A 10,369-nucleotide genomic window follows, 5' to 3' on the forward strand; every position below is an offset into this window, starting at 1 on the left:
AACAAATTCAGATAAATTGAAATCATGTAACTTTTCTCATTATAATGCAATAAAAGTTTTAAAAAAATCTAAAAAAAAACCCAAATAAACAAATAAAACTGCCATGAACATAGTTGAGCAAATGCCCTTGTGGAGTGGTAGAGCACCTTTTGGGTATATGCCTAGGAGTGAGGTAGAACTATTTCCAATTTTCTGAGAAACTGCTAATTGATTTCCAAGTACACTTGATTGTGTAAGTTTGCACTTCCACTGGCAATAGAGGAGTGTTCTCATTACCCCACATACTTACTTGCATGAGCTGGCACCTGGAATCAAGAATCAGCACACCATTCCCCACCCCACAGCTCTGCCTGCTTCCCAGGAAGTCTGGTCCAACCTGGGACGCCCAGGTGAAAACACTCCTGCTCCAATACTCCTGCCTACTGGGACTCCAGCAATCCTCGAAGCCTTGAGCTCTACCCCTCCCTATCAGAGCTCCATCTTCCCTTAGGTCCATACCTTCACCTGGAATCAAGGATCTGCACCCTATACCTCAGTCCATAGCTCATTTGCTTTTGAGAGGCCTGCAGTTTTCCAGGACAACTAGTCCCAGAGGCTTTATACTACTCTGGACTACCATGCCAGCCATGACAAGAGACAACCAGATGGCGAAAGGCAAGTACAAGAACATAATCAACAGAAGCCAGTGCAATATGGCAGCATCAGAACCCAGCTGTCCTACTACAAAAAACTTTGTATATCATTAACATACTTAAAGAGCAAGACAATGACCTTAAATCTCATCTCATGAAGAGTATAGAGACCTTTAAAGAATCTCTTAAAGAAATACAGGAAAAGAGAATCAAACAGGTGAAAGAAATGAATAAAATAGTCCAAGACCTAAAAATGGGAATAGAAGCAATAAAGAAAACACAAATGGAGTCAGTCCTGCAGATGGAAAACCTAGAAAATGGAACAGGAATTACATACTCAAATATCACCAACAGAATACAAGAGATGGAAGAGAGAATCTCAGGTGTAGAAGATATAATACAAGAAATCAATGCATTGGTCAAAAAAAGACAAATCTAAAAAGTTTCTAATGCAAAACATTCAGGAAGTTTAGGACACCATGAAAAGACCAAACCTAAGAATAATAAGAATAAAAGAGGATGAAGATTCACAGTTCAATGGGGCCAGAAAATATCTTCAACAAAATCATAGAAGAAAATTTCTCTAACCTAAAGAAAGAGATATCTAGAAATATACAAGAAGCTTACAGAACACCAAATAGATTGAACTAGAAAAGAAAATCCTACGACTACACTATAGTGAAAACACTAAATGTACAGAACAAAGGAAGAATATTAAAAGTTTCAAGGGGCCGGTCTCTCTGGGCTGATATCTTGAGCAGACCTTGGGCACAAGCTCCGGCAGCCAGTCCCACAACACCAGGAGGAAGCTCCGCTCCCAGGCACTCCAACATGCCCAGGATCAGAGGTGAAGAGGACTCAACATCTGTACCAATATTGGGAGTAACTGGGACCAGCAGTACCCAGGCACACAGGAACTCCACCAGTCCAGTGGCTCAGGTTTCTTCCTTCTGGGCTGTCTGGGCTGGTGCCCTGAGCAGACCTTGGGCACAAGCTCCACAGCCAGCTACAAAACACCAAGAGGAAGCTGAACTCCCAGGTGCTCTAACAAACCCAGGATCACAGGTTCCTAGGATCACATGATGACAGAGACAGGTTGACTCTGAGGAGTTCTGACACAACCAGGATCACAGGAAGGACAGGCTCCAGTCAGATTTAGCAAAGGCAGGTAGCACTAGAGATAACCAGATGGCAGTGGGTGGGGGCAAGCATAAGAAAATAAACAACACAAACCAAGGTTACTTGGCATCATCAGAACCCAATTTTCCCACCATAGCAAGTCCCAGACACACCATCACACCATAAATGAAAGATTCAGATATAAAATCACTTCTCATGATGATGATATAGGACTTTAAGAAGGACATAAATAGCACCCTCAAAGAAATACAGGAGAACACAGGTAAACAGCTAGAAGCCCTTCAAGAGGAAACACAAAAATCCCTTAAAGAACTACAGGAAAACACAATCAAACAAATGAAGGAAATGAAAAAAAAATCCAGAATCTAAAAATGGAAATAGAAACAATAAAGAAATCAGAGAGACAACCCTGGAGATACAAAACGTAAAGAAATTAGGAGTCATGGATGCAAGCATCACCAACAGAATGCAAGAGATAGAAGACAGAATCTCAGGGGCAGAAGACACCTTAGAAAACATTGACACAACAGTTAAAGAAAATGCAAAAAGCAAAAAGCTCCTAACCCAAAACATCCAGGAAATCCAGGAAGCAATGAGAAGACCAAACCTAAGGATAATAGGTATAGAAGAGAGTGAAGACTCCCAATGTAATGGGCCAGTAAATATCTTCAACAAAATTATAGAAGAAAACTTCCCTAACCTAAAGAAAGAGATGCCCATGAATATACAAGAAGCCTACAGAACTCCAAATAGACTGGACCAGAAAAGAAATTCCTCTCCTCACATCATAATAAAAACACCAAATGCACTAAACAAAGAAAGAATTTTAAAGCAGTAATGGAAAAAAGTCAAGTAACATATAAAGGCAGGCCTATTAGAATTACACCAGACTTCTCACCAGGGACTATGAAAGCTAGAAGATCCTAGGCAGATGTCATACAGACCCTACAAGAACACAAATGCCAGTCCAGGCTTCTATACTCAGCAAAACTCTCAACTACCATAGATGGAGAAAACAAGATATTCCATGACAAAACCAAATTTACACAATGTCTTTCCACAAATCCAGCCCTAAAAAAGGATAAGAGATGGAAAACATCAACATAAGGAGCAAAACTATACTCTAGAAGAAGCAAGAAAGTAATCTTTCAACAAATCCACACAAACCTAATTCCATTTCTTACAACAAAAACAACAGGAAATGACAATTACTTTTTCTTCATATCTTAATATGAAAATTAATATTACCAATATATCCTAATCAATTGAAATCCAAAAATATGAAGAATTGGAAATTTGTTGATTGTCATCCAATGGTCTCTCTAATTTGGTAATTGGAGAAATAGGTCCAATATTGTACAGCCTATATACATTTTCAGCTTGTTTGTTCATGATAGTGTCTTGCTGTGTATAACATAAGGGTCTTGAAAATCTTGCTTCTCCTATCTCAGCCTCTCTAGTAGTAGTATTGTTTATTTTATGTTTTTACACTATACTATGGTTTTCAGAACAGCTTATATATTTCAAAAGTATTTATAGACCCGAAAGAAACATAGACAATTAACTTGGGAGGTGGCTTGTAAGAAAACAACAAAGAGTGAGACTGAATGTTTTGCTTGACATTTTTAACTCTTGTATCAAGTTTGAAGAAGAGGACTTATAAGTTACTCTTTCTCTGAGATGAATGTGTTTCTAAATTATCACAGCTAATGAACCAAATTCTTACCCTCACCTAATGTCTGTGCCACCCTCCAAGCAGAACCATTGTTCATTGAAACAGTTGGTGAATGACTTTATGAATAGACCATTTTAATACACACACCATTTCTTAAACGAATGTAACCTATTCTCTGTGGGCTGAGAATAAAGTCAGTCACTCAAGTCAAATAGCTTTGACCATAGCAGGAAATCTGTATCAAAAAATCATGCATACAATTCATTCCTTGGTGCAGCAGAACTGTCAACTCTCAGCTTAGCTATGCTGGAGGTAAAATCCTTTGGTGATGTGAGGGTCACTGAAGTACAGCCTTATTACAATGAAATCCAATGTCTAAAAATTGTTCTTATTTTGGGCTTGTACCACAGTAAGAGCTAAGATTTAAGCTCTACTAAATACGAAACAAACAAACAAACAAAAAGACTTTATATATTTATGTTCATTTAAGAAAATACTAGCAGTGATGTATTATTTTGAAATATACAGTTAATGTGTTTGGAGTTATTTAAAATTTATATTGAGAAAAATGTATGTATTTTCACTATTGCTGCAGACAAGTATCTACAAAGACTGTTAAATTGTTGTTTTATATTAAACAACTTTTATAATACTCATTTTTATTGTTAAAATATTTTATAAATTTTAAGGAATATGACAAAAAAAGATATTGTAGGTATTGAAGGTGGGGTCTCTGGGAGGAGTTGGGGTACAAAAAGGAAACAAGGATGTGATTTAATTCCATTTACTTAAAATATGTTTTTAAATGCTAACAAATTCAGATAAATTGAAATCATGTAACTTTTCTCATCATAGTGCAATAAAAGTTAAAAAAAAAGTTTCAAAGGAAAAAAACCTAGTACCATATAAAGGCAGACCCATCAGAATTATACCTGACTTCTCCACAAAGACTCTAAAAGCTAGCAGACCTTGGACAGATGTCTTGTAGACCCTAAGATCCACATGTACCCACTCAGAGTACTGTACCCAGCAGAACATTCAATCAACGGAGATGGAGAAAGCAAGATATTCCTTGACAGAACCAAATTTAAACAATATTTCATGACTAATCCAGCCCTACAGAGGATACAAGAAGGAAAACTCCAACACAAGAAGGGTAACTACACCTAAGAAAACACAAGAAATTAATCATCTCACAGAAAAAAAAACAGAAGAAGAGAATCACATACACTCAGTACCACCACCACTATCAACATAAGAGGAACTACAATACCTGGTCATTAACATTTCTCAATTTCAGTGGAATCAATTCACCAATAAAATAACACAGGCTAGCAGACTGGATATTTAAATAGGAGCCATGATTCTGTTGCATACAAGAAACATACCTCAGTGATAAAAACATTATGTCAGGATAAAGGGCTAGAAAAAGGTTTTCCAAGTAAACAGACCCAAGAAACAAGCTCGAGTAGCTATTCTAATATATAATAAGATAGACTTTTTAATGAAAAGTAATAAAAAAAAAAAGATGGGACAGGACACTTTACACTCATCAAAGGAAAAACCCTCTCACCCCAAAACAAAAGAATATATCTTTTTTGTACCTCACAGAATTGTCTGTAAAACTGGCCATATAATAGGGTACAAAATAAGCCTCAATAGATACAAGGAGATTGAAATAACCATTTGCATCTCATCAGACCACCATAGTTAGCACAACACACCCAAACTTAAGGGACATAATGAAAGCAGTGCTTAAGTGGAAAATTCATAGTAAAATTTCTTCATAATGAAATTGGACAATTCTCATAATAACTTAATAGCACGCCTGAAAGCTCTAGATCACAAAGAAGCAACCACACCCAAGAGAAGTAGTCTATAGGAAATAGTCAAACTCAGGGCTGAAATCAGTCAATTAGAAACAAAGAGAACACAAGTAGATACAAAGAATCAAGACAACCAAGAGCTGGTTCTTTGAGAAAACCAACAAGATAGGCAAACCCTTAGCCTAATTGAAAGGCACAGAGACAATATCCAAATTAACAAAAATCAGACATGAAAAGGGGGACATAACAGAAACTGAGGAAATTCAAAGCATCATTTAGTCTTACCTCAAAAGTCTGTACTTCACAAAACTGGAAAATCTTAACAAAAGAGATAATTTTCTAGACAGATACCACTTAACATATCAGGCACCAAGATCAGGCAAACTATTTAAATAGCCCTTAAGGAAATAGAAGCAGTCATTAAAAGTCTCCCAACCAAAAAGCCCAGGGCTTGATGGTTTTAGTGCAGAATTCTACCAGACATTCAAAGAAGAGCTAATACCAATACTCCTCAAAAAATTCCACAAAAGAAAAACAGAAGGAATATTCCCAAACTCTTTCTGTGAGGCCACAATCACCCTGATACCTCAACCACACAAATACTCAACAATGAAAGAGAACTTCAGGCCAATTTTGCTAATGAACATTGACTCAAAAATACTTAATAAAAATCTGGCAAACTGAATCCAAGAACACATCAAAAACATCATCTCCCATGATCAATCAAGTAGGCTTCATCCCAGAGATGTAGAGATGGTTCAATATACAAAAATCTATTGATGTAATACTCTATATAAACAAACTGAAAGAAGAAAAACCACAAATCATCTCAGATGCTGAAAAAGCCTTTGACAAAATCCAACACCCCTTGATGTTAAAAGTCTTGGAAAGATCAGGGATTCAATGAACATATCTAAACAGAGTTAATTAGAGAATTCTCAACAGAGGAATCTCGAATGACCAAGAAGAGCTAAAAGAAATGTTCAATATCCTTAGTCATTAGGGAAATGTAAATCCAAATGACCCTGAGATTACACCTTACACCAATCAGAATGGCTAAGATCAAAAACTCAGGTTTGGCAAGGTTGTGGAGAAAGAGGAACACTCCTCCACTGGTGGTAGGATTACAAACTGGTACAACCACTCTGGAAATCAATCTAGAGGCTCCTCAAAAAGCTGGAAATAGATCTACCTGAAGACCCAGGTATACCACTGTTGGGTATATACCCAAAAGATGCCCCACCATACCACAGGGTTATGTGTTCCACTATGCCCATAGTGACTTTAACTGTGATAGCCAGAAGCTGGACACAATGCAGATGTCCCTCAACTGAAGAATGGATACAGAAAATAGTATTCCATTTACACAATGGTATTCAGCTATTAAAAAAGAGGACATCATGAACTTAGTAGACAAATGGATAGAAGCAGAAAATATGATCCTGAGTGAGGCAACCAGACTCAAAGGGACATGCATGATATGTACTCACTGATAAGTAGATATTAGCTAAAAAGTACAGATTACCCATGATACAACCCATAGACAGTAAGAAGTTTAACATGAAGGAAAACCCAAGTGAGGATGCTTCAATCCCATGTAGAAGGGGGAACAAAATAATCACGAGGGAGGAAAGAGGGAAGGAGGAACCTTGGGGGGACAGGGGGCAGGATCAGATATGGGGGTAGACAGAAAGAAGCTCAGAGGTCCAGGAGAATAAGTGGAAACATGCAGCTGTAAGAAGGAGGGGGGATTCTCTAGGAATTCCTGGAGACCTGGTATGTCAGAAGCTCTAAGAACTTAATGGGGACAACCTTAGCTGAAATGCCCAACAGTGGAGAGATGGAACCAGAAGAGAGCACTTCCAGTAGATAGACAGGGCCCCCAGTGGAGGGATGGGGTCACCAACTTACCTTCAAATTTTTTGACCCAGAGTTGTTCATGTCTAAAAGAAATGCAGGGACAAAAGTAGAGCAGAGATTAAAGGAAAGACCATCCAGTGATCAGCCCAACCTGGGATCCATCCATTGGGCAGGCACCAAATCCTGACACTATTACTTATGCCGTGTTTGGCTTGCAGACAGGAGACTAGCATGGCTGTCCCCTGAGAAACTCTACCAGCAGCTGATTGAGACAGGTGAAGATACTCACAGCCAACCATTGGACTGAAGTTGGGTATCCCTATGGAAAAGTTAGGGTTAGGATTGAAGGAGCTGAAGGGTAGGGCAACCCCATAGGAAGGCCAACAGTATCAACTAAACTCAAACCCCTCAGAGATCCCAGAGACTAAATAAGCCACCTGTCTAGGAGCAGCAGACAAGGTCTAGGCATTTGCCTCTGGCTATATGTAGCAGAGCACTGCTTTGGCCTCAGTGGGAAAGGATGTGCTTAATCCAGTAGAGAGGGGATTGGGAGCTGAGGGAAAGTTGGGGCTTGGGGGTGGGGGAGAAGTCTTGGAGTGTGGACTGGGAAGGGGGCAACATTTGGATGTAAATAAAACAATTTTAAAAATTCAATTAAAAAAAAAAAAGAAGTGACAGTTCTCTTTAACTTTGCAAATATTACCAAGACAGAAGAGGCACCAGCACCTGCTGGTCTTACCTTCCTCATTTAACACCGTTCATTAGATCCCACAGAACATTTCCCATCTAATTTTTTTTTTCCTTTCTAAATGGGAAGGTTGATCCAAATCATGAAGTATTTCAGTACTCAAAAGAAAAAAAAATTCTGTGATTATTTTCTCCAATGCTAATAAATGTGGAAAAATAATTAGATTAAGGAATGATTCTTTACATTCAGAAAGCTCCTGCACACCAAGTATGCATGTTCATATTAAAGGAAACCTAGAGATGGGAAAGAATCAAGAATCTGGAAGAAAGATGATGGATGCTAGGTTTTAAGATTCAACTGCCTCTGTCATCTTCAGCACTACTTGAAATAGCAAAAGCTGCAACACTGAAAGTCATATACTTAAACATATTTTCATGAGTGGCAGTGTCAAATATATTCCAGCAAGCCTTCTCTTTGTTGCTGCTACTTCATGTTTCCAAAGTCCTTATTCAGAATCAAGTTCCTCTGCCCTCGTATCCTGTCTTAAATCACTGAACAGGGTTCTGTGGTTCTACAGTGCCAGATTTAGATAAAAATGAAACTCAAACATGTAGACAATGTGATTCTAGCTCATGCAACCCAAATCAGATGTTCTTCCTGCTTTGCCATTTCATCTGGTTGAGTATGGACAAATCATCTGAAAGTCACCCTTCTTCCTTCTGCTCAAATTTTGTAAGTAAAATGAGAAAAAAATATTTATATTCTGCTACCTTTTTTCCTTATACTATGGAATCTTCTAGAAGATAGATGAGTCTAGGTAGCTGATGACCCAACACCGCTTAAGAGATCTGAGTGAAGGCTGGCAGCCTCCACCCCCATCAGCACTGGATTTCTAATCTGCCTTTCTATACTGTGTTGAGGCTGACCTTCACATAATTGAGAATGAATAATGATGCTCTAACCACTTTCTTATACCCCCAGTGCTCATTTGTGGAATAGTTCAAGATACAGATTGACATCTTCACATTCAGATAATTACCAGAGGATATGGATAGGACTGTGAATACCTAATACATCTTATGCCTTAGAGAGATGGGCTTTACTCAACAGGAAAGAAGCAGCACATGAAAGAGTGAAATCCTTTCCCATCCTTAGCAAACAAAGCACACATTCTCACTTGTTGATGTACTGGGAACAATATGTGTGGTCAGCAAATTCTGGATTTAGTTGAAAACCTTTTCCTATTAATTAGCTATGTGACTTTGGGTAAGTCACTAACCTAAATGGATTTTAATTTTAGTCAAACGGGGAAGAAACACAATGTTGCAAATTCTTTGTGAAGTCTGAAATTCCTATCCCAATACAAATGATCTTATTTAATTGACATAATTCTGGCCATTGAATACAACAATGGAGAGGCCAGCAGGGGATAGAGGTTTCCTTATTTGCTCCAATGGGAGCTAGAGAGGAAATCAGCGTCTTAGAGTGCTTCTCTTTGCATCTTGTGATATATTTAGCTTTGTCAGCAAGATTTCTCACAATATGATTTTTGAAGCACAGTAATATTACTGAAAGAATGGAGGCTTAAAGTCACATGTACCTGGGATGATCCTTAGCTGTGCCACATTTTGTGTGGGTAAGAAGATTGCTTAACCTCCCAAGACTATTTCTTCCTCTGTAAAATGGTAATTATGAAGATTTCCTAAGCTACTCCGTGAAAGCAAATAATGGTATTTTGGATAGAATAGGTATTTAATAAATATATTCCTTTTTCTCTTGTGTAGAGGAATTGCTATTGTTTTGAATTTGTGTCCCTACCTTTTTTGAGGGGATTCACTAAGACCCACCAATGGAATTACCTAAAGGAAGGAAAATGTGCAGAGCCAGCAACACTTTTGCCATTGGTCTGGAGTCAGTATCTGGGAACAATAATGTGCTAAGGAGGGGAAACAGAAACTAAACATCGTTTCAAGTGATTTCAAAGTGTGTTATGTGATAAAGAAGATGGTAACCTCTTAGTTGACTCTCACATTGTGTAGCTCTCAAATGAATGTCACTCACTCTCCAAGCATATGGGGAGCTATTTAAAAGAGACACAGTGGACCATAGAAGTGAGGTCGTCCTCACACCATCTTCAGTGGATCCCCAAACAACCCAACAAGCTACATCTTCCACTCAAAACCTTAATATAAATGTTTATAAAACTTCATAGCTGAGCTGTCATTTGTAAGTTTCTTTAAAATTAATTATTAAAGCTCTCTCCATTAGTCTTTTGTTTGGCCTTCATAAAACCATTTATTTTTTTGCAGTTTAACAAATAAAAAAAAAAAACTACTGCATTAGCTATAAATATATGACTCCAGATATGGGGAGAGAGCTATGAGTCATGCTGGACCACTCCTTAGGGCCAGCTCTGTTGTTACTGCATTCTGGGCAGGGTGCTGGAGCTACTCTTCACACATTGGCAAATTCCAAACAAGCTGGCAATATGAAAAGAACTTTCTTTTTCTTTCTTGAACGAATCCCTTGTCAGGTTTTTTTTTTTTTT

This window comes from Mastomys coucha, unplaced genomic scaffold (genome assembly GCF_008632895.1).
Source record: "Mastomys coucha isolate ucsf_1 unplaced genomic scaffold, UCSF_Mcou_1 pScaffold7, whole genome shotgun sequence".
Classification (NCBI taxonomy): domain Eukaryota; kingdom Metazoa; phylum Chordata; class Mammalia; order Rodentia; family Muridae; genus Mastomys; species Mastomys coucha.